General features: G+C 38.7%; 1 long non-coding RNA gene across 2 annotated transcripts in view; it reads left to right on the forward strand.

Annotated features, from left to right (window-relative positions):
* The window catches only part of LOC119626598 (uncharacterized), a 62713-nt gene that overhangs the window by 21169 nt on the left and 14974 nt on the right, over nt 1-26570 (forward strand). Inside the window, exons 2-3 of one of the 2 annotated variants that reach the window (XR_005242760.2) lie at nt 4018-4140; nt 21938-26268. This is a non-coding gene — a long non-coding RNA (uncharacterized lncRNA). Of the gene's footprint in view, nt 1-4017; nt 4141-21937; nt 26269-26570 lie in introns of those variants that run through there. The other variant, XR_012094330.1, reaches the window with a different exon arrangement.

Consider the following 26570-nt stretch of genomic DNA (forward strand, 5'->3'; position numbering starts at 1 on the left):
TATCAATATTTTAATAGCTTAACAATTGATTCAAACACCTGATATGTCACAGTAGGTAATACGTATCTGGAGAGATGAGAAAAGAAATTACTAACTGAAGTGATTATGGGAAGTCTTGTGGGGAGGTTGAGGTCTGAGTCGAGGTGGATGAGACTTCAATAAACATAGTGAAGTAAGATAGGAGATTCCAGTTAGAATGTTCAGCATAAGCAGATTTATAAAGGCTAAACATTGAAGAGTGTTTAGAAAATGGAAAGGAGGCTACTGGAGTTGAATAAAGGGTAAAGAGAAACAAGGTGAGAAAATATTCTGGGATCAGATGGCAAAAGACCTGGAATGCCTAGCTGAAGAGTATGAAGTTTATTTTTATGCAGAGGGAAGCCTGGGAAGGTTTGTGGCAGTGGAGTAGAAAGAGAATCACAGATTGGGCTATTTCTCTGACCCGGGAGAGATACAACGAGACCCTGTGCATGGCATTAGCAATAGGATTGAAGATGCGTGGACCACTGCAAGAGCCATTTCAGATGGAGAATCCCTGACGACCATTAGGATGTGGAGAATGAGAAGAGTGAGAAGTTGAAAATAGCTTTGACTTTTTGATCCTGGGAGGATGATGGCTCATGATGTTTGCTTCTAGCTATAGGCTAGAATTTGTGTTTTCTACGAAGGATAGTTTTAGAGTCTCATGGAAAGGTCTATATAGGTACTCTGAAATATTACTGTGTACTGCAAAGAACAGACCCTTGGGTACAAGCTTCAGGGCTGCCATCAAGTTCTAGCAACTTTCTGATCATACCAGAAGTTTGAGTCAGAATTTCTAGGTCATATTTCAGTTGGGAGGGAGACATAATGATAAAAGCAAATTGCTGAGCCAAGAATGAACTGAGAAAGAAAATTTAATTGTGGTTATTTGTAAGGAATAGTATTGCTATTCAAATTTTTAAAATAATTTTACATTTACAAGCTAGTACAGAGACTTCCCATATACTCTTCACCTAACTTTTTGTAATGTTAATATCACCTATAGACTGTATTCAAATGTCACTGGTTTTTCCAATAGTATATTCTCTTTCTGTGTAAGGATTCCATCCACGATACCACATTGCATTTTGTTATCATGTCTCTTTAGTCTCCTCTGACTTGTAGTAGTTTCTCTTTCTTTGTTTCTGATGACATTGACAGTTTTCAAGAGTACTAGTCAGCTATTTTGAGGAATGTCCCTCAATTTAGGTATGTCGAATATTCTCCTCATATTTAGACTATGAACTCTAAGTTTATTGGAAACAATAACACAAGGTGAGGTACTCTTCTCAACCCATCGTAACAAGGGTATGTGACATTGTTACTCATCACGGGTGGTGTTAACTTTGATCATTTGGCTAAGCTGGTGTCTGCCACATTTCTCTGTTGTAAAGTTGCTATTTTTTCCCTTTCCGTAACCTAGTCTTTGGATGTGAGTCACTAAGTGCCCCCCATTCTCAAGTGGAGAGGAATTAAGTTCCATGCCCTTGAGAGGGAAATGGCTCCATATATTTTTTGTAACTCTGGACCAGGCGCCGTGGCTGACGCCTGTAATCCCAGCAATTTGGGAGGCGGGGGTAGGTGGATCACCTGAGGTCAGGAGTTCGACATCAGCCTGGCTAACATGCCAAAACCCCGTCTTTACTAAACATACAAAAATTAGCCAGGCATGGTGGCAGGCGCCTGTCATCCCAGCTACTCAGGAGGCTGAGGCAGGAAAATCCCTTGAACCCGGGAGGCGGAGGTTGCAGTGAGCTGAGATTACGCCATTGCACTCCAGCCTGGGCAACAAGAGTGGGAAAAAAAGAAACTCTGTAATCCCCACCTCCTCTGTTTATATGTTCATTTCAAATAGCGACAATTGTGTTACTGATGTGATAGGGGCCTCCTGTGGGGCCTTCGATTGCAAGTGTGTTGGATGAGTATGAATAATTGCTCCAGTTCCTTTGGGATTGGAATAGCAATAAAGATGTTTGCTTGGCTGCCAAATCCTCATGTGTCTTCAGAAAGTGAATTTTAGGGTTATCTTTCTCATGGAAGGGAAGCATAGCAGATGTTTTTAGGGAGGAATATATTTTCCATATTGACACTCCATGATAATATGAAAATACTACAGAGATAACTCAGAAATATCTCTGAACAAGACTTTTATGGCTTTGGAGGTTCCTGCTTTTTGTTTTCGTAGGAGACTCTCATATTGTGGTAGATGTTACGAAGGGAAACCTAAGCTGTCTATCGTTTTAGCCAAATGGAGTTCATCATAGAGTTTGATGGAATTCTGCCTCTAATTATTTTGCTTGCATGGAAAATCAGAGTAATAAACATGGCAGTAAAGAGTGCCGTGGGTAGGAACTTCCAACTAAGTGGCAGTCTGGAGGCCTGGGAATGAATTGTTTTTCTAAAACTGCTATCTGCTTGACCCATTGTATATTAAATCATATGAGTTAGCAATAACAGTTTCCTTTTTTGTAATAGGTGTATTTGCACTTCCATAAATTCCGGTTTAAAAGCTCAGATGTGGAATCTGGCTAGCCTGCAAATCTATATTAGAGTTTAAATTCCTAATATTTTTATTGTTTAATGCATAACACCCTCAGGTTTTCAGGACTGCAGCACAAGCAATGCGGTTGCATAACATTGAAACCCAGTAACCTTCGTATCAGAACTTTGCCTATTTATCCAACTTTATCTTGAGCTTGCAGTCTTTGATAAATGGAGTTAGTTTATATACATCCATTCATTCATTGTTTATTAAATATCCTTTGTGCTTTGTCCTATGTTAGACTTTGTATACATTGTTTCATTTAGTCCTGAAAATAATCTTTGGGTTTGGTAGTTATCTCCATTTTACAGATGAAGAAAAGGAGGCTCTGAGAGGTAAGATACTTGCTAGCATAGTTCTGTCTCTCTTTCTCTGTCTCCTAAGAACTAACCCCACATCTAAAAAAGCTGGTCTCTGAAAGAGATTTTTTGGACAGAACCTCATTATTGATTGGGGCCAGCAATGAATGTATCACCCAAGCTGAGCCAAACAAATTTTTTTCTCCTAGAAATATGAAGCTGGAATTCAGACACTGCAAGTCCATGCTTATGGCTGGAACATATAGGCTTGACAGGCTTGGAGAAGTAGATTCTGATAATGCGGTTGGAGAAGCATCAGAGGCAGACAATATGAGAGTGAAGCAGCTGCAAAGAGAGAAGCAGGGGTGAGAGGTGTCATGACAGCCTTGCAGATCCTAATTTATGGCCCTTTTGGGCTCTAGCTGTATTTCTACCCATGAATTCCACAAGGTAGTCCTATAATAATTTCCCCCATTTTAGCATAAGCTAGCTAAAGTTGATTATTTGCAATTAAGAAGTATTAATTAATACAACTAATATATGGCAGAATTTGAACCCAGGTATAATTCAAGGTTATGTTTGTAGCTACTACACTACATTACCTTTCTAAAGGATTGCTTAACTCATGCACAGTGTTCTGGGTGAAGATATGAGAATCACACTAATGGCCATTTATCATTAATTTATTTCAATGATAAAGGAAATATGTCCCCAATTTATACACTCACTCATGTACAGATTGAAAGAAGCAAGACAATTGAACAAATTTTGTGATGGGCTCACTGGCTCATCAGGAACTGTTTGCTGTGCTAACAACCCTACTCTCATTATCATCATCATCGTGTTGAACAAGCTAGAGTATATGGGACTATATACCCTGGAAGATCTCCAGTTATTCTGCAAATCACATATCTGGTTTTAGACCACTGACATGCAGTTACTTCAGGACTGTGTCAGACACCATAGTGTGTTCACCAAACCTGATCCTCTTTCTCCTGGACACAGAGATTTGCCACATTTCCCAGACACTCTTGAAATTAGTGAGGCCGTGAGACCAGATTCTACCTAATAGAATATGAGCAGAAATGATCTGAGCTACTTGCAGGCCTGGCCCATAAAAACACCTAATTGCCATCCTCTGTGCTCTTCCCTCAGGTCAACAATTTTGGAAGCCACATATTGAAGCTGGAGGAGCTCCAAGGTAGAAGGAGCCTGAGTTCCTGAATTACGACTTAGAACTTCCCTTTAAGTAGAAACACTCATGTATGGGAGCAAGAGGTACATTTCAATTTTGTTAAGCTATTAACATTTTGGAGTTTGTATGTTACAGCAGCTGGCATTGCCATAACAGGGATCATCTCCCCCATTTACGATTAATTAGCACACGTCCCAAAGCAGGAAAGCTTCATTAATGGATACATCTTATTAAAAAAGAAAGTTCTTCACTGCTAACAGGTCATGTTTAGAATTTTCCTTTTAAGTCTTGATGCTATGCCAGGCCTGCCAGGGAAATAGGATGACTCTGCTTGATTAACATTCTGAGAATTTGGAGTTATGAAAGAGACCAGTGTTTCCAGTCTTTAATTGATGAATCACATTTCCAGCTATTAGCCTGGCCAAAAAAAAAAAAAATTATTGCTCAGTTCCTAGCAGACCCTGTCACCATAGAAGAGAAACTCCCCCATGCCAGGACCCCTACTAGTTGTTTTAGGGTGAGTTTTCTTCAAAGGAGTTCAGATCATAAATAGTTAAGCAGAGATAGCTTAATGTGATCAGTGCCCAACAAATCCTCAGATGGGGAGAGTGGAGCAATTCTGTGGCTAATCCATTTAATTATGTAGACCAACCCTTTAGATTGTTTAAGCCACATAATGGATTATTGTTGTTGCTATTATTGTTATTAATGTACATTTTACACATTAAGGACCCATGAGCTCAAATGGAGTAGGCTGTCAATCTAGCAAGAAACACCCCTTTCTTCTCTATCTACTGTCTCCTAAATCTGGAGTTAGAATATACCTGACTGGTTCCCTGCACAGCACCAACTCATGGGAAAATGCATATCTCTCTGCTTTACTCCATCCTGATGTCCTTGGTCTGGGCAGGAAACCCCAAACAAAATGGGGAGAAACCATGGGTCTTACACATTGGAATACAGTGGCTGGGCGAGGTGGCTCATGCCTTTAATCCCGACACTTTGGGAGGCTGAGGCAGGGGGATCACTTGAGGTCAGAAGATCAAGACCAGCCTGACCAACATGGTGACACTCTGTCTTTACTAAAAATACAAAATTAACCAGGCATGGTGGTGTGAGCCTCTAATCTCAGCTACTGGGTAGGCTGAGGCAGGAAAATCACTTGAACCCAGGAGGCAGAGGTTGCAGTGAGCCAAGATCGCGCTACTGCACTCCAGTGTGGGTGACAGAGTGAGACTCAGCCTCAAAAAACAAACAAACAAAACAAAACAAACAAAAAATTGAAATACAGTATGTGAAGTGACACTAGATGGCCAAGACTGAAGCAGACCTAGAATGAGAGTCTAGTTGACCTGGAGTGGCAGGGATCTGGAGTAAAAACCTGCGAGCATAGTTCAGTAGCCATTGTTCCAATGCAGCTGGTTAGATCCGACTATTCTAAGCTGAGGCAAAAGAGGAGAAATCCAGGAAGGTCTACAAGCAGACTTCAAGGACAGACAGTTACCCACAGGGAGTTGTGGATGCAAGGAAGTGGACAGGAAGCCCATTACTGCGGTATAGCCTCCTTCGCTTCCTCAGCACCCTGTGCAGACCCCTGTTCTAGCTTTTATCTTAAAGTGCTATGACTGTTGCTGTTTCCCTCTGGAGATTGTGAGCTCTGTGAGGGCCAGAACCACAGCTTTTGTGGAAGTCAATTTTAAAATATGTTGATTGCTGGTGCAAAACAACCCAATGGAGGAAGAAAGATGGTCTTTTCAACAAATGGTGCTGGACCAATTGGATATCCTTGGGCAAAGAAAATGAACTCGGCCGGGTGCGGTGGCTCAAGCCTGTAATCCCAGCACTTTGGGAGGCCGAGACGGGTGGATCACGAGGTCAGGAGATCGAAACCATCCTGGCTAACACGGTGACACCCCGTCTCTACTAAAAATACAAAAAACTAGCCGGGCGAGGTGGCGGGCGCCTGTAGTCCCAGCTACTCCGGAGGCTGAGGCAGGAGAATGGCGTAAACCCGGGAGGCGGAGCTTGCAGTGAGCTGAGATCCGGCCACTGCACTCCAGTCTGGGCTACAGAGCAAGACTCCGTCTCAAAAAAAAAAAAAAAAAAAAAAAAAAAGAAAATGAACTCAATCTAAAACTCGCATCATATGGAAAAATTAATTCAAAAATGCATCATGGATTTACATGTAGAATACAAAACTATACAACTTTTGAAAAAAAATAAAAGAACATCTTCAGGACCTAGGGCTAGGTGAAGAGTTGTAAGACATGACACCAAAAGCACAATTCATAATGGAAAAATGAATGAAACTTCATGAAAATTAGAAACCTCAGTTTTCAAAAGACACTCTTAACAGAAAATAAGAAAACATGCTAGAGAGTGGAAGAAAATGTTTATAAATCACCTAACAAAGATCTTATATTTTGAAATGTAAAAATCTCTAAACTCAACAGTAAAACAATCCAATTATGAAGTGAAATAAAAGAGATATGGACAGCAAAAGAAACATATGAAAAGATTGTCAACATCATTACTCATTAGGGAAATGCAAATTAAATTACAATGAGATATCACTACAAACCTACAAGAACAGCTAAAATAAAAAATAGTGATTTTACCAAATGCTGGAAAAGATAGAGAGACTGGCTCTTTCATTCATTCATTGTGAGAATGTAGAGTAACACAGCCACTCTGGAAAATAGTTTTGCTGTTTCTTACAAAACGAACACGTACTTGCCATACAACCTAGCGGCTGCATTCTTTGGCATTTATCCCAGAGAAATGTAAACTTAATGTTCACACAAAACCCTATATACAAGTGTTCATAGCAGAAAACTAGAAAATAAAACCCAAGTGCCATTCAATGAGTGAATGGTTCAACAAACTCGGGTACATCTATACCTTGTAATACTAGTCAGCAATAAGAAAATAATGAACTATTGATACATGCAACAAGTTAGTATGGAATTCAAGAGAGATCCAGGGAACTATGGGACCCTACACTGAGGCATCATGTAATTTGACATCTTACGGAAGTGATGTTTAAGACTTACTTTCCTTTGCACTCCCAGCACCTAACAAAGCACCTACCTTCTCTGTTAAATGAATGAATGAGGTGGGAGGCAAGGGAAACTTCAAGACAAGTAGCAGGAGCAACACTTCACTGTGACAGAGAACTACTGCCATGTCATTTCACATTCCCTAAGCCAGGGCACTGATTGCAGTGCTTGGAGCTACATGCAAATATGGATTACAGGATTCACCTGTAAAAGTTAAGACCCAGTACACAGTAGGGCCGGGAGCCAGGTCGGGAATGCAGAACAAATATCTTTCACATTGTTTTCTGTTACACATTTCACATTTTTTATGCTTTACTATTATTTCTAACAGCCATTTCCAAACAATCAGTGCTTGCTAATATTGACACACATTACATCGTCAAATTTTTGTTCATAAATTATTTGATTGTGTGTGTGTGTATGTGTAAATCTTTCCTAGCTATCTGGGTTGGAACCCTCTTGCGGGCAGAAGGTATTTTTTAATGCTTCTTTACACGGAGTTTCTGTTATGGTGCTTTCTGTAAAAACAGACACACACATTTAAACTGGACCACACTTGAGATGTTAATCCCCCTTCTCCTCCTACTCATTTTACAAATGATGAAACCAAAGCCCAGAGCCAGGAAATGTCACTGTTGTTCACTCTCTTATGTAATGTTTTCATGTGTACGTTGGTTTCAAATCGTGGACTATGAAGGTTTTCGTGTCAGAGAATATTAGAACTGAAAGGTGTCTTTAAGGCCAAGGTCACACAGGTAATTGATGACAAAGCCAGGAAAAGAATGGTCTCCCAACTCCCAGTCTGGTACTTCTTCTGTGTCCAGAGGCTTTTTCTGTGGGTGTTTCTAGTCACTGTTGATCGATCGGTTGATTGTAATCTGTTTACAATGAGTGATCATTGTTCCTGGCAAGACAAACGTCCTGCCCCAAATAGGAAACTCAATGCAGTCACCTGAAAGCCACTTGTTGACTTATCAAGTTCAAGTTTTTCTTACTTCTGATGGATACCTTCAGAAGGACCTTTGCAGGTTTAATGGGCCTGTGCTGTTTGTTCTCTTTGCTCTTAAAACCCAGGCAGGTTTTGGCAGCAATCATTCCTGGGATTACTGGCTTCCAGGACTCTGGACTGGCACATTCTGAAATCCATGTATGTGCATGTCCATGTCCCTGGCCTCATGTCAGGTGGCATATAGGGCTCCCCTGCTGTGGGAACAAAGACTGAAGGCTTCTTAAACTTACATTTACCAATGTGCCCTGCCCCACGTACCCCACCATGACATTTTCCCTGGAGGTTTGGTTTCCAGGTTTTGTTTTTTTTTTTAAATTTATTTATTATTATTAAACTTCAAGTTGTAGGGTACATGTGCACAACGTGCAGGTTTGCTACATATGTATACTTGTGCCATGTTGGTGTGCTGCACCCATCAACTCGTCATTTACATCAGGTATAACTCCCAATGCAATCCCTCCCCCCTCCCCCCTCCCCATGATAGGCCCCGGTGTGGATTAAGAAAATGTGGCACATATACACCATGGAATACTATGCAGCCATAAAAAAGGATGAGTTTGTGTCCTTTGTAGGGACATGGATGCAGCTGGAAACCATCATTCTTAGCAAACTATCACAAGAATAGAAAACCAAACACCGCATGTTCTCACTCATAGGTGGGAACTGAACAATGGTTTCCAGGTTTTAATGGTGATAAAAGAAGAGAGGCTAAGTACTTACAGGATTTAGATGTGCCAAACTTTCCCTGATGCCGAGATGCTTTTACTCAAATTAATTTTCCATCTGCCTGAAGCTTAAAGCTCTTCCTTCCTGGATCAAGCTCTGTACCACGGTACTTAGAGTAAAAGATTGGTTCAATTAAAATAAAAAATTAAACATTAAAAGGGTGGTAGTGGTGGGATGTGTGTGTGTGTTTGTTATGAATAGTGAGTTAATATGATGAGAATGATCCAAAGCAACTATGTGTTGACTAATATGTGTAAACAGTTCATTTTAGCAAATTAATCAGGTGTGAACTGTTAAATTATTAGACGAGTTAGTCAAGAAATATAAAATTTCAAATCAATGTTATATGTTTAGCTCTCAAATTGATGTGCTGTTTTTCTTTGCACTGGTGTCAGAACAAACGAAATGAATTTCAAATGTAAACCTTTTATCCAATCCCCCACCCAAGAAAGCATTGCTGTTTGCTGGGTCAGCTTCTAGTGGGAAGTGGGAGGGGAATTGGGGTAGTGACAGAACAGGTAAAAGAAAGAAACCAGAGAGATTAAATTGATACATAGCATAGAATTATGACAGAGAGAAGAGAGGCAATATCAGAGCCTAAATAGACTGAACTGTGGGAAATTTTAGAGAACCTGGAGTGGGAGAGGAGAAATACTTTAGAGCAGGTACCACACACATGTTAAAAGTGCATGGGATGGAAAATGAGAATGTCAAGTCATTTTTGTTTTGCATTAGTGCTTCCCATTTGGTGCTCTTTAAGAGACGTCAATAAAAATGTAGATTTCTCTTTGATTATTTTAGATGAAGGATTAAACTTCTTTCAATGTGAAACCATGTAAAGATGGAGTCAGTAGGTAGTTGAGACATACATGGTTTATATATTGATTAGTAAGGGGTACTCATTTTCAACATCAGTTATCATGTATACACCCATATGCTTTCATATGCACATACATCATGTAGCCTAATCAGTTACCTACAGATGCTTTCTGATATTCAAGAAGAATGACAAGTGAAAGTGATTGTATTGGAGCAAGTGCATCTTCTCTATTGGAAGAAAAAAATCAAAATACCACCTCTAGACAATCTCAGCAAACAAAAGACAACCTTCTTATATAATATCAAGGGTGAAGATAGGATATTTATAACAAATGGATAGACTTAGAGAACCTCAGAGAGAAAACATTTAAGTCACAAACATGGAACTTGTAACTCATTTGATACTCTTTTGAGAACAAGAAGTGTGACACTACATTTACATATAATTAGTACAACAAGAATTCTCTATTTCATAAATTTGGTTAATTATGCCTTTACAAAGTTCTACAGCAGTGCTCTTAATCATTGGTTTGTTGAAGACATCTTTGAGATTCAGATGAAAGCTATGGACCCATCCTAGATAAAAAGCATGTACATAACAAAAACATACCATTTGCAATTTTACAGGTTCATGGATCCTCTTCTAGCTGGCTTAAAACCTCCTACATCATTCTAGAACATCAAAAGCCTGCCACAGAGATGCCCTTGCCCTGTCATGAGACATAAGCTGGCAAAGCAAGGCGATTCTTCTTTCCTTATAATGATGTAACTATACACAAGACACAAAAGAAAGTTCTTGGGTAAAAATTCTTCTCACCCAGTTCTCACAAATGTTATTGTAATGGGTAAAATAAGGATCAGTTTTTCAGTAGTATAGCATATTGAGCCAAAAATAGACTTCTTTTCACTCCTAAATAATTGAAAAAGAAAAACATGCAGTCCTTGTCTATCCTTACATGCAAAGAGGAAGAACGCCAAAAATCATGAAATAACGTTGGTATATCTTTAGAGCAGCAATTAATTATTTCACTGAAGCCTTTAAATGCATATCTCTTTGTTCCATTGCCTTAGGGAACACTTAAGCAAACTCTAGCAAATCAGCAGCAGGATTAGATTTTTCCAGCTAAAATTAACATAGAAGTTTTCTAATGGAAAAATGTTTGTCTTCATAAAGTTGAAATTTATAGTTCTAGTTTTGGAATGCACTTACTAAGTTCAATCATGGAGTCATGACTGTAATTTGTTGTTTTGTGCATCTACTGGCTCTGCTGCCACAAAATATGTGTTATAGGCTTTAAATGGAATACTGTACATAAAGCTTTTAGCGCAGGATTGCTCATTCAGAAAGACCTCAATAAATAGCCATGCTAAGAGGCTCTCCTAAGGTGGCAATATTGCAGGTCAGGCAAGTCCCAAAATTGGGGATCCACCTGGGAAGATTCTTGGTTTTACTCAGGAAGAAATTCAAGAGCGAGCAGGTGGAGGAAAAAGCCAGCTTTACTGAGGCAGCAGTGTTACAGCTCCATGGCTGCGCCTGCAGAGCAGGGCTACCCCACAAGCAGTGTGTTGAGAGTAGCAGCTCAGCGGCAGTTCTGCAATCACGTTTATACCCACTTTTAATTACATGCAAATTAAGGGACAAATGATTCAGAAATTTCTATAAAAAGGGTGGTAACTTCCAGATCATCACCATGGAAAGGGGTGGTAACTTCTGCATGCTGCTATGGCAATGGTAAACTGTCACTGGTGGGTGTGTCTTACAGAGAGGTGCTTTCCCCTCCTCCCTGTTTCCCAAGTCTTCAATCTTGTCGAGAAGGGAGCCCTGCCTCCTACCTCAGCAGGGCCCTTTTTTTGCTGCTGCTCTGCAGATGATTTTCGGAGGTTTGGCTCCCCAGTGCAGTCTTTGACCCATGGCTAAAGAGAAAAAAAGCACTAGCATATTGCTTAATTATTTGTTGAGTTTGTTGTACCCAATTTTCAAATACTCAATGGTTGATCCAGGCTGTTTGGCATCCTTTCCCTCCCTTCTGGAATAATACCCCTTCCAGTAAGTCTTTTTCTGAATCTGTGAGTCTGCCCACTAAGTCTTTTTCTTCACTGTGTCTTTTTTCACTGTAAGTTCATTTGGCTAGTCCTAGGGCCCCTAGCCTAGCGCCAATTGTATCTAGTACTCACTTAAAGTATTTTGTCCAGTGTTGGCTTTTCCACTATGCATGTTGCTACCATTGTATATAATTGCCTGTGTGTAATTTGGATTTCTATTTTTTATCCAGATATGTTGCATTGTACAAGATAAAGTTATGTGAGTATAGATAACTCCTAAATATACCTTAGTCTGAATGTGTTAAAGAACTTCCTGGAGTCACCCTTGGCAAATGTCAGGGGTTTCATTTTGGCGCATATGATCCCACCAGGTTACTCTGAGGCTCATGTTACTCTTGCTTTGTCATTAAGATTGGCCATGGTTGAATTATTCCAACCCATTATATCTAATCACAGGGTGGTTGGGTAAAGCCTCTTTGACCTCACTCCATCATAAACTCCCTTAGCACCCTGTACTTTCCCTTCACAGCACTTTACCTCCTTGAAGTCATTTAATTTGTTATTGTATATATAATAGTTTGTTTAAGGCCTTTCACCACTGCTAGACTAATCTTGGTGAGGATAGGGATTGTGTAGGTAACTGTAGCCTCAGGGTTTAGTAAAGTACCTGAAGCAAAGTAAATGCCCAACAAATACAAGGTGATTGATTAACTAATTGATTTATATTTTCATGTGAAGAAATAGTGAAGAGAGTTGGTGGCATTGACCATCACAGGAGTATCCTGCCATTTTGTAGACCATGTCTGTAAAATCTGCAATGATCTTTCATTTATCTTCCATCAACTCCTAAAATCCAACTACTTAGATGATTAGGCACACATATATGCTTTCCACAAGGAGGGTTTGTAGGATCTCTGTGCCTAAATACCATAATCTTGTCCCTATCAATTTTTTGGCTACTTTATTCAAATGATCTTTTCAAAAGAGCACTGTCCCTCTCTTCTCCTGTGTTTACAAGAGTGTGCATCATCTGCTGTAATTAGTTCCAAGGCTTTGGGGATTTTTATTTCTATTTTTTTAATTCTTCCAACCCAGCAGAACACTAAAAACAAATGTATAGCCCTTTGCCTTGGTGAAAACTGTGAGGTGGAAGAACATTGTTGATGCTTCGTCCTGACCCCACCCTATTATCCGTCTCCCTTTTCTGGGCTTACTCTCTCTCCCTACTTGGATCATCTTCTCCACTCCCACCCTTAAATGACCAGCTTCCTCTTTCTAAACCTTGCTTCTGTCCTCTTTCCACATCCCCTATTTTAGCTCCTCATCTAGAGCTCTCTACTCTGGGGAGCTCCAACATCCAAAGCTGTCCGTGGTCACTAAGCATGAACATGTTGCCCATCTCAGGGTGACATCTTTGCAATTCTGTGAGGCTTCAGATGGACACAATTTAATCCAAACAACTCACTCCACTGGTTGGGGTGTCAGTTGTTTTTTTCTAGGAAAAAATAAAAGAAATGTGGAGACTGTTGAGGCCCTGTGGGATCAGGAGGGAATAAAGAAACATCACACTTTCAAATGTGAAAACTATGCTCAGTTGAATGCGATCCAGGGAACCCTCTCTGGTTTATAACCTGTCAGAGGCCACTGTGGCTTTCAATATATTATTAAAACCCAACAGTAACAACACAGCAATTGTTTAGAATTTTTTAGACCAATAAAAGATATTTGGTGACAGAGTATCTTATCACTGACATTGTTTGGAGTTTTCTAGGCTTGACAATAATGAAATGCAGGCCAATATTTATTCAGTTTTATTATTTTGAAATTCTCTACCGACCCTGCACCTCTCCTTGCTGCCACCCAGAGCAGATCACTTCACTGTTGGTGCTGGCTATTTAATACAGATAAGTTCAGATCCACACAGTGTCATTTTCTGTGTAATCTTGAACGGATATTTTTAAAAGTTAATTTTCATAATTATTGTGTGCTTACAATGTGCTGAGACAGACACTGAAGGCTTTGAGTGCTTTGCATACACTGCTTCATATGATCCTTACAACAACCTTATTAGGTGGGCAGTTTCATTTGCTCTAGTGTGTAGATGAGGAAATTGGGACTCAGAGATGCTAAATAATTTGCTAGGTATTGCCTCAATGAGAAAGTTGCAGAACTGAGACTGGAATTCAGGACTCTTTGACTTCAAATCTTAGGCATTTAATTCAACCTGCTCAAGCATCACTTTTGTCATCTGTGCATGCAGATAATAATGTCTATGTCATGTATACTTCTGTCTTACCTGGCCCCACTTTTTACCCCACCTTCATTTCCAGATTGTCCCCATCTCCATTTATCCCTCTCCTATTAACTTTTCCAGACTCAGCTTATTCACAGGAATAATTTCTCCACCCCTTCCCTTGCCAGTACCCAAGACTGGGCTAAGCTGCCCCCTATATTGTGTTCCCATAGTGTCCTGCAAAAAACCATAGTCCAGCACCTACAAGCCCAATGGAAATGGTCTATGTGCCTGTCTCCCCAGGCATCCTGCATGCTTTTGGGGGCACTTTGTCTTCAATTGTATGCCCCCAACACCTAGCATTGTGCTTGGAACATAGATAAAGCTCAAGAAATGTTTCAGAACAATTTAGAAAAACTGGATCTCAGAGCTGGCAGGACACCTGGAAATCAATTAGCTCACACACTCATCATATGATTGGCTCCCTCTACAATGGGTTGCTCCTCTTCTCCCGGAGACTCATTACTTCTCAAGGCAGACCAATGGGCAGGTAGGGCTATGAGACACAGTGCTTTGTACATTGATCTTAACCTTGTCTCTTTGTACCCTATAGAATTAGCCTTTTTGTACTATTGACCATTCATCTGATGGGCATTTTTCAGTCTTGCCAACAAATGTATTTGACCAATCCCTAAATGATGCCATTTTCCATTTTAGTAAATAGAAAACCGAGAGGATTAAAGACCCTCTGTCTTAACAACCAACTGGGAACACTCAAGATTTCAGTACCAATTAATCAACAACCCACTGAAAAAGCCACCTGTGTATTTTAAGATTTATTAGTTTGCATGGATAAGAAGATCATGGGGGTAGTGTATGTGGGTAAACAGGAGGAGAATTCCCTCTTCCTAATTTATAGAGCCCCTATTGGAGGCAATCTTTACCTAAGGAAGTACCTTTAACAGTTGGTACTATGGAGTTCCCCTGGGCCAAGTGGTCCCAAATTGTTATAAGTCCAGATTGCATTAGGCTGAGTTTTCCTTAGTCCAGAGCAGGCCACTTGAGCATTGCCTGTTGAGCTCACTTTAAGAGTGCCTTAATTTGATAATTATCTTTTTGTTTTTGACTCAGCTGGGATGAATGACAACATTCAAGATATTTACATCTTAGATGCCAAATTGTGATATGGACAAAGCCCTCTCCAAATGGCTTTCACTGTCCCAATTATAGGCTATGTCAAAATTAGTTCAAGTGTTTGAAGAAGGCAGATATGGGTCTCCCAGTTTCCTCCCTATACTTCTCCAGGGAACCAGATGTTCAAGCTAATAAACCCCTGGGTCTGATCAGCAGACTTTCTTCAGTTTCATCTTCTTTCCCCTTCTCATTGTCATGTTTGCTTTGCTGTGTTTGCCATTAGAGCTCTGTGTGTTGAGCAAACTTTTTAGCCTGTGTATGCCTGCAGATGTATTTACCCTGCTCTGTTTCATCCTGAAGGACTGTTTACATTGTAGCCTTCAGCACTTTTTGGAGACTAGAAAAAGATGTAAGCCCTGAGCCTCTGGGTTGCAGAAGCTGGTACTTTTTGTGGTCAGAAAATACAGCAATTCTTATGGCCCAGAGCCAGAATAAGAACATCTCTTGGATTTGCAACATTGTCTTCTCCTAGAGGGCAACAAGAAACCCTGAGACGCTGGCATAAAATGCTTTTTCAAAATAACCATAATAAATAAGCCTCACTAATCCCAAAGTTAAAGAGCTCATCAAAGCTCATGGAACTTCTGTCACCATGCAAGCTAGGCTCCTGGTTCTGCAGCTTACTTGTTGCAATTTCTGGGAAAGTTCCTGAATCTCTCTGTGCTTCAGTTTTTTCATCTCTAAAATGGTTCTGATGATACTCACTTTTTGGGCTGCTATGATTAGCAAATAAACCAATAAAGATAAAGCACTTAGCAGAGCCCCTGGCACTTAGTAAATACTTAATGAAGTATAATCATTGTTATATTGTTATTGGCTGTGTTATTTCTAATTTAAAATCATTCCTTCACATTGAAGTTATTTTCTTTCTGATATTCTCCTTCTATAGCATTGATAAGCTGGCTATTTAAAATATAAAATCTTTATTGTACTGTAAAAGACACTGGTGTTACAATTTTGACAATTACAAACTCTGGATAAAATACTTCCTAAAACAACTGTATAAAGGTCCCAGAGAGTTAAACAAACAAACAAACAACAATAACAACAACAACAAACACCTGGTATAAATTGGAGACAGTTTGGCCCTTGAAAGAAGGAACCACATTGGGTGAGATCCAAATTTAGTGATATTCCACCTGAAGACATTCCCTTATCTCTACAGCATTCAGAGGATACAGCTCCAGCAGAAAGGCACAGTCTTATTGGCCTTAAAAATCAGATGACAGAGTTCAGGGCTTCCACAGTAGCAAGAAATTGAGGTCAGAAATCCTGGAAGGAAGGAGCCACAGAAATGGCTCCCCAAATAAAATACCCTCAAGTCCTCAGCTCGCCTCTGACATGAATGTTTAGAGAAAAGCACCAAGTTGTGCAGAGGGGCAAATAATAGCTGGAGAGCCAAAAGGGCTCAATGGAGGTTTTAGCAACTGCCTGCCACAAGACAGATTTTGGAGTTTGAGTTCCACAATGTTAAAGAGGCATGGCAGAAAGCTTGGGTTGTCCATCAGAATCTCAGAAAGGCAGTGGTTTGGAATAAAGTTCATGTGCCAGGAGGACTAAGGGAACTGACCTAGGACTAAATGCAGAACCAAAATAGACATGCTCTAACAAAGACCAAAACCAAAACTTCACAATACCAAGGTGAACTACTGGTAATTTAAGTTTTTGCTAGAACAAAACACTCTTCAGAAGGAGATAATAAAGGCTGGGCACAGTGGCTCACACCTGTGATACCAGTGCTTTGGAAAGCTGCATCAGGAAGATCATTAAGGCGAGGAGTTTGAGACCAGCCTGTGTAACATAGACTCTTTCTCTACAAAATATTTTAAAATTTTCTAGGTGTAGTGGTGTGCACCTGTAGCCCCAGTTACCTGCGAGGCTGAGGTGGGAGGATCACTTGAGCCCAGGAGTTCAAGGCTACAGTGAGCTATAATCATGCAACTGCACTCCAGCCTAGGCAACAGAGCAAGACCCTGTCCCTTAAAAAAAAAAAAAAAAAGGAAAGAGATAATAAAGCCCAGAACCTCTATGACATATTATCCACATTGACCAGTGTACATTAAAAATTAGACATGTGAAAACAAAACAGGGAAATGTGACCCATAGTAAACTGAGGAATCAGCAAATAGAAACCAACCTAAGAGCATTCCTATGTTGAAATAAGTGAATAAGGACTTTAAAGATGTTTTCATAAATACATTCAGGGAACTTAAAAATTACCATAATCAATAAATAGAAGAGAAATCTTAGCAGAGACATAGAAACTAAAAAGAAAAAAATGAAAATTCTATAACTGCAAAGAAGACTATCTCAAATTTTAAGATTCACAGGATGAGCGTAATAGTTGAATAAAGAGTTAGTAAACTTTTAGTTAGATCAATAGAAATAATTGAATCTGAAGAATAAAGTTAAAACAGAATAGGCATAAGCAGAATCTCAGTAAGATGTGAAACAGTATCAGATAGTTAATTAAAAACACATTGACTGAGACATGTCCAGAATAGGCAAATTTATAGAGAGACAAAGTAGAGTAGTGGTTGCCTACAGCTGGAATGTGGAGAAGAGGAACAGGGAGTGGCTGCTAACAGGTACAGGATCTCTTTTGGGAGTAATTAAAATGTTATAAGTGTGGCGATCATTGTACAAATCTGTAAGTAGACTAAAAACCATTCAATTGTACATTTTAAGTAGGTGAATTGTTTAGTACATAAACTAAATCTTTATAAAGCTGTTAAAAAAAATACTGGCTGAAATTTTTACACATTTTGTCAGCCATAGACCCAGAAAGCTCAGCAAACCTCGAGCAGGATATACAAAGAAAGCACTGTTGAAAATAAAAGATAAACAGAAAATTCTAACATGACAAAAGAGAGAGAGAGAAAAGACATATATAGGAAACCAATAATATGAATGAGTTGACTCAGATCAGAAGCAGTGAAGGTCAGAAGAGAATAGAATGACTGAAAAGAAAGCTGAATTTTACAAAATACAGACAGTCCTTGACTTATGATGGTTTGACTTAGGATTTTTCAATTTTATGATGGTATGAAAGTGATATGCATTCAGCAGAAACTGTACTTCATGTACCCATACAACCATTCTGTTTTTTACTTTCAGTATAATATTCCATAAATTACATGAGATATTCAATACCTTATTATAAAATTGGCTTTGCATTGAATGATTTTTCCCAGCTGTAGACCAATGGGAATGTTCTGAGCATGTTTAAGGTAGGCTAGTCTAAGCTGTGATGTTAGGCAGATTAGGTGCATTTGAATGCATTTTCAATTTATGGCATTTTAAATTTGCAATGGGATTATCAGGATGTTACTCCAAGATGCTCCTCCAAGGTGAGGAGCATCTGTGTTTTAGTCAGTGAAAATGTCTGGCAAAACTGAAGGTAAAATAAATACAGTTAGTCACACTTCACTTGCACTATAAGAAATTCTAAAGAAAATTTTTCAAATTGAAGGAATATAATAACAAATTTGTATCTACAGGAAGGAATAAAGAGCAAAGAAATGATAAACAAATGGTTTAAAGTGCTTACTTAAACTCTTTAAAAGTTATTTGACAGTTTAAGGAGAAATAATACAAACTAATGTGGGATTTAAAGCATGTATAGACATAGAACACATAACAATAGTACAAAGACAAGAGAGGATATAAACAAAATTATACCGTTGTTAAGTGTCTAATATGTGAAGTGGGATAATATTAATTCAAGAAAGATAGTGACAAAATGCTGCATATTGCAGTTCCTAGAGCAGTCATTTAAAAAAAAATACAAAAAGGAATAGCTAAAATCCAATTAAAGAGTTAGAATGAAATACTAAAAAACATCGAATGAACCCAAAATAAAAACGGAGGGAAAAAAACCTAGGAAAGGAAAAACAAATAGAAATATTACAACCAAATCATAGCAATAATTACATTAAAGGTCAATGAACTAGATTATTAAAATAAAAGGAAGAGATTGCCAGAGCTAAAAAGAAGCTAGGTCCAACTTCATGCAGTTTACAAGAACTTATGTTAAATATAAAGACTCAAACAGATTAAAAGCAAAAATGGAAAAAGATGTACCATGCAAACACTGCATTAGTTCGTTTTCATGCTGCTATGAAGAAATACCCAAGACTGGATAAATTATAAAGGTAGAGGTATAACTGACTCACAGTTCAGCTTGACTGGGAAGGCCTCAGGAAACTTGTAATCATGGTGGAAGGGGAAGCAAATACGTCCTTCTTCACATGGCAGCAGGAGAAAGAAGCACCAAGTGAAGCGGGGAAAAGCCCCTCACAAAACCATAAGATCTCATGAGAACTCACTTGTTGTCATGAGAACAGCATGAGGGAACTGCCCCCATGATCTAATCACCTCCCACGAGGTCCCTCCTCCAACACGTGGGAATTACAATTTGAATTATAATTCAAGATGACATTTGGATAGGAACACAGAGCTAAACCCTATCAAACACCAATCATAAGATATTCAGTGTGTCTGTAGTAATCTCAAAGTAAGTATCTAGATAAGGAATAATATCAACATTAAAGAGGTCTTTTAATAAAGATGAAAGGATTTCACCTAATAACAGATTTTTCAAACTACATGCATTAAAACTGACAGAAATAAGGGATAAATAAATCCAAAATTATAGATGGAAATTTTAACATTTCACTATGAATAATTGATGGAGCAAGTAGACAAATCCGTGTAAATCTAACCATTAATTCCAGAATACACACTCTTTTCAATGGGACAGGAAATTCACCAAAATAGGCTATGTTCTGGGCTATAAAACAAGTCTCAATAAATTTTGAAAGACTGAAATCATACTGACTATGAGTTATCTGACCACAATGGAATAAACAGAATAAAATTTCAATTTAAAATATCTAGAAAAATCTCCAATTATTTGGAAATAAATTAATAATCTTCTGAATAGCTCATGATTCAAAGGATAAATCACATGAGAAATTTGGAAATATTTCAAAATGAATAATAAAAATACAGTCTATCCAAATTTATGAGATGCAGTTAAATCAATACTTAGAGGGACATTTATAGTTTAAATACTTTTTTAAGAGAGAGAGACAGAGAGAAAGAGAGAAGGAGGGCTAGAGGAAGGATGAAAATCAATGCTATAACTTCTCATCTTAAATAGCTGGAAAATGAAGAGCAAATTAAACCCAAAGTACATGGAAGAAAGGATATGATAAATACGAGTAGAAACAAAGTAAAAAAAAAAAAAAAAAAAAAGCCATAAGTTCGTTCTGTAAAAAGATGAATAAAATTACTAAATTTTTACCTAGACTGGTTTTTAAAAAAAGTGGAGGGAGAAGGAGGGAAATCACAAATTACCAATTTCAGTAATGAAAAAAGGGATATATGCAGATCCTACAGTTATTAAAGAAATATTACAAAAGCTTTATGTCATTTAATTTGACAGTGAAAAATTTTCCTAGAAAGCATGATTTACCAAAAGGTACTTTTTGAAATGGTAAAAAATTGTTAATAGCCCTATATCTGTGAAAAAAATGCATAATTAAAAATCTACAGGCTGAGCCTGTAGATAAAGCAGGCAGATAGCTTGAGCCCAGGAGTTCAAGACCAGCTTGGACAACATGATGAAATCCTGTCTCCATTAAAAAATGAATAACTAAAAACCTTCTACAAAGAAAATTTGAGGTCCAGATCGCTTCACCAGTGAGTTCTATCAAACATTTAAAGGGAAATAATAGTAATCTTACACATTCCTTTTTAGAAAATGGAAAAATAATTTCCAATTTGTTTTAAGAGGGCAGATGGCCTTGATACCAAAACATTTCATTTTCAAAAAAATCTAAAAATCAGTATACCTTATGAATGTACATAAAAACATGTCTAATAAAATATTTCCAAATAAAACCCAGCAAATAATACATTATAGCAAAAATAGGATTTATCTCAGAAATGTAAGGGTAGTTTAACATTAAAAAATCAATTATTTTAATTAACCAGACTAAGAAGATAAAGGAGGAAAAGCATATGATTAACAAAATAGATGTCAAAAAAGTTTTTGACAAAATCCAGCATTCATTTATTTTTAAAAGGGTTGGCAAAATAGGAAGAAGCTTAAATGCTAAAATAGGAAGGGCGTCCTAAATGCCCTTTAAGATGATAAAAGGCATTTATGAAGAAATCTTACATTTAACATAATTCTTAATAGTAAAGTACTAAATGTTTTTTCCCTGCAATGAAAGACAAAGTAAGGATGTCTGCTCTTATCACTTCCATATGACATTTAGAAGGAATTAGCCAGTGTCATAGGCAAGAAAAAGAAGTCATGAAGATTGATAAGAACAAAGTAAAATTGTCTGTCTTCACAGACAACATGATTGCTTGCATGGAAAATCCTAAGGAATGATCCCCTCCCATTGTTCCTGGTAGTGTACGGGGCACAGGGATAACCTCTGACCATATCACATATAAGGCCTGCCCCTCAAAACTCAGTCTTGTAGTGGATAGGCAGTTATGAGAGAGTGCGACCAATGTTGTGAAGGAGGAAAGACAACAGGCCACGGAAGTGAAAGATCAAAAACAAAGAGCAAGAAGATCCAGTTTTTAATACTGGTGAACCCAATTAAAATTCATGAGAAGTCCTGAATATACTTTCACATCTTAAAATACTGTGAATATATATGTACAGTGTTCAGATTATTCCACTATTACTGAGTAATGAAGAGAACTGAAAGAGTGTGGGGTGGGGTCAAATACAATGGCTGCTTTTCTGTGTACCTTCTATTGTGATTTCCTAGGTAACTCCTTTCACTCCTCCATCCCTACCCTGCCTACATGACAACTGATCGCAAAGGCGAAGTAGAAAAGCCACTGGACTCCTGCAGCCTGGAAGCTTAATGGTTCACACAGAAAGTATCAGAAGTCTGTTCTTCTGCTCAAGGCGTGATTCTTTTTTTTTTTTTTTTTTTTCTTGAGACAGGATCTTGCTCTGTTTCTGTCTCCCAAACTGGAGTGCAGTGGCAAAATCATGGCTCACTGCACCCTTAAACTCCCTGGCTCAAGGGATCCTCCTGCCTCAGCCTCCCGAGTAGGCGAGACTACAGATGCACACCACCACATCTGGCTAATTTTTTTTTGTTGATGGGGTCTTGCTATGTTGCCCAGGCTGTTCTCAAACTCCTGCACTCAAGTGATTCTCCTGCCTTAGCCTCTCAAAGTGCTGGGATTATGGGCATGAGCCACTATGCCCAGCCTAGGATTCTTTTTTATCTCAGTTTCTAAGCACTAGAAACCATTCTTTCCTCACACTCTTCTCTTCCATGACTACCAGAGTGTGAAGCATGGAACAAAGTGCTTGTTGAGTCAGAATATACTGCCCAACCAGCTCTCAAGGCAAAGAGAGGGTGTATGAGAAGCTAATCTTCAAATGAGAGGTGGAGACCCAGCTGGCAGCCAGCATGGTGCAGAGTGTTGGAGGCAAGAAGCAGCATCTCAGACTGGCAAGAGGCAAGGGCAGGTAGCCCACCCACAGTGAAGGCATCACCAGTCTTGAGCAACTCTAGAAGAGAAACCTGAACACATCGGAACTCAAACTAACTGATAATGAAATGGTTTTCATTACTTCCTGAGTGATCAGGTAGAATTGTCTCTTACAACCCAATGTATACCATTCTCAGTTGTCTATTTAAGGATTTCTTAGTGAGCTCCATGGTAAAATACATCTACTTCTTAAAAAAAAAAAAAAAAAGTAAAGAATCTGTAACAACCAACTGAACTAATAAGTGGATTTAGCAAGGCTGTAGGTTACAAAGTCAATATACTTATACTTCTTATATACTATCAACAAGCAATTAAAATATTTTACAAGTTTATTTATAACAACATCAAACATGCAAAATACTTGGGTATAAATGAAAATACAATACAGATACACTGAAAGCTACAAAATATTGCAGAGGAAAACAAAAGAAGGCTTCAATACTAGAAAAGACATACAATGTTCATAGATCTGGATGAAATTTGAAAAATACTAATCTAAGTTAATCTTCTTATAGATTAAGAGAGTAAGACATAGAGCTTTTACATGACTTGCCCGTCACTCAACTCAATGAGGACAGGACTAGAGGTTTAAAGGAAGTGGGCAGAGGTGTAAAGGACGTGGGGAGAGTTTAGGTATCCCTTGCAAGAAAGCAGAAACACAGGAAAGCATTGCACAGTGATACTGAGGCCCAGCTGAGGTCAGAGGTTGTGAATTTCTCATCGCACTAGCAAAATGATAAGCCTGCTGGGATGTTGAAGGCACAGCAGGAGAGCTGTTAGTGATTCATCTGAAGGGATAGGTTTGCTCTGGTAAAGAATGAGGCCTTGAGGAAGGCTAGAAGGACCTGAGTTCCTGATAGGGCCAAAGAGAAGGCATGGAGAAGAAAGAGGATGGGATCAACTATTGTGGTCAGAGCTTCGTCTAATAAAGAATCCATTATTATAACTGCTGTGTTTCCTAAAGCAAGATTTTTGATGATGACTAAAATTTTAAATGATTTGATGCATAATTCTATCTACCTGAAGAATATAATAAGAGCAATCCTTTCTTTCTATTCTAGTTAGTAGATTTTTTTTTTTTTTTTTTTTTGCAATGTACATAAGTAGACCCAACTCAGAAGTACAATGGATAGGGGTTAAAAGCACAAGACCTGAAGTTATGCTATCTGGAGCTGTATTTTTGAATAAGTTCTCATCTCTTGTTACTTAGAGCTCTTATTTGTAAATGGGTGTAATGATGGTACCTGCCTCATAGGGTTATTGTGAAGTTCAAATGAGTTAACACTATTAATGATACCAGGCTTTGCAATGTGTTTGATTTAGATGCTAAAGACTATTTATTGGTTCCATATTTCAATAATTCACTGAGGAGAAAAGTGAGGGAGGTAAGCATAGAATCTGTGAAATAAAAATGCCTTTCTAGAGCAAGACAATCAGGTTCCATAGTGAAACAAGACTCTTAAAAATATGCTTACACCAGGCACAGTGGCCCATCCCTGTAATCCCAGCAGTTTGGGAGGTGGAGGCAGGAGGATCACTTGAGCCCGGGAATTCGATACCAGCCTGGGCAACACAGTGAGACCCTATCTCTACAAAAAATAAAAAAATTAGCCAAGTGTGGTGGTGCATGCCTGTGGTCCCAGCTACTCAGAAGGTTGAGGTGGAAAGATTGCTGGAGTCTGGGAGGTCGAGGCTGTAGTAAGCTAAGATTGTGCCAATGCACTCCAACCTAGGTGACAGAGAGAGATTCTGTCTCAAAAAAGTAAAATAAAATATATATACTTGTACAGTTTTTTAACCCTCGGACTTCATTTCAAGGTTGAAATTGCTTGATACAACTGTAACAGATGTTGTAGTTAAGCTCCCATGTTTCTTGTAACTCCTGAATTCTTTCTGATAAACCTGGCATGAGATTAGCTGGAGTCTGACTGACATGTGAGGCTTGGGAACACAGGATTCCTTGATATGTAAAAGACCCTTAGATCAAGGGGTAGTTCTTAATTCATGCCTGCTGTTATTATTCTTATCTGACTTATACATGATCCCTTACCAGCAATGAGAGATTGTTTATACAAAGAGGAAAGAGGAGTACTTTGGTTTCTATTCTGTGTCTTTATTATTGAATACTAATGCATATTGAAAATATTTAAATAAAAAATGCAGTGTTTGCCTTCAAGAAGTTTTAATTTAGCTGGACAATTTCATGCAGTGATGAACATATTTCCTCCATGTTTTCAGAAATGGAAGGCAGGGAGAAAGACACCAAGAGAGCAATGGATGAGAAATGAATGCAAAAATTAGAGGAAGACCCGTACTCCTGTCCCCCAATTTGCAGTGAGGGTAGAGGGACCCAGAAAGGAAAATTCCAGGACAGGGAATCCATATTCAAGACTGTGCATCCTTTCCTAGGTCTGTCTCTAGGGCATGAATAAATCGAATGTACACATGAATCTGTTTCTGTCATATTTAGGGCCACAACATGATGGAGAGTTGGCTTGTTTTTCTAACTTAACTGACTTTGTTTAAAGACCCTTGCTCAGAGAAGAGTTCTCAATCAAAGTAGCCATGCTCCATTCCCTATGGGAGGCCATCCAACTCCGGGCCTGAACTTTGAACGTGGCACCAGTCCACAAAAGGCTCTGCGAGTCCACCCTTGTGTTTTCAAGGCAATGCCTGGGTGTTTGGTCCATCATGGGTAGGTAACTTAGTGGGTCTTCAGAATTTTACTATACATCTTGAATGGCATATGGCAGGGCAGCCTTTCCAGCTGAGGTGTCATAACATAGAAGTGGATTGTGGTCACCACAATTAATGTATTAGAAATAATAGATAGATAAGCAATGTTGGCAAGTTATTTTCTTGAAGATATATTACAGTATTAAACGGGTACAGAGTTTCAGCTTTGCAAGGTGAAAAGAGTTCTGGAGATGGATCGTGGTAATGGTTGCACGATAATGGGAATGCACTTAATACCATCACCAAACTGTTCATTTTAAAATGGTTAAGATGGTAAACTTTATCTTATGTGTATTTTAACACAATTTAATATATATAACAGTAGATTTGAGTTTCCAGTTATAATCGTGTCAGTGTCATGCAATTGTCTACTGATAGGCTTTCTTGTGGGATTGTGTCTTAGTTAGCATGTGAGGAATTGCGTGTAACCCTGGACATACCCATGGGAGTGTAGGGGTGAAAAAGTAATACCTCTTCTCATTCATCACAAGGGTCACAGCCAACTCTCCTATAATAAAAGACAGATTAGCAAGGGAAAAACGTAACAAATTTATTTAATCAACATTTTATGTGAGAGGGGAACCTTCAGAAATGAAGATGCAAAGACCCGGAGAAAACTGTATTTTATGTTTGGTTAACACTGTGTAGAAATGAGATTGGACAAAAAGTACACGCAAATGGCAATAAACTGAAGGGGAAATCCAGCAAGGCCTGTTTGTTCAGATTCTTTTCAGCCTCTCTGTGTAACATTCCTTCCTCCTGGTATAGGACAGGACACCTGTAACATGAGGGTTTTCAGGGAAGAAGACAGAAGGACAGAGAGTGACATTTCCAGGTTTTATAGCTTTCTTTGGGGAAGAGGAATTCTTGTTTCTATGAGATACTTTGAAGGAGAAATAGGTGAAGAAGAAAGGAGAGCAGGAAAAGGTCAGAGAGAACTTCTTACCTCTGAGGGCCTCCCATTTTCCTTCAGTGCAAAGTACTCAGCATGCCAAAGCTCTGTGCTTTGGGGAATCATGGTCTGAGCCCCAACAGGATTGTGTCACACATTGGGAATAATTCATCCTAGTCTGTTAATAAACAGCCGTGGCCTTGGGTAAGTTACTTGACCCATTTTATCCCCCAATTTCTCATTTGTTTGTAAAAAAGAGACGT

Source organism: Chlorocebus sabaeus, chromosome 1 (assembly GCF_047675955.1).
Source record: "Chlorocebus sabaeus isolate Y175 chromosome 1, mChlSab1.0.hap1, whole genome shotgun sequence".
Taxonomy (NCBI): Eukaryota; Metazoa; Chordata; class Mammalia; order Primates; family Cercopithecidae; genus Chlorocebus; species Chlorocebus sabaeus.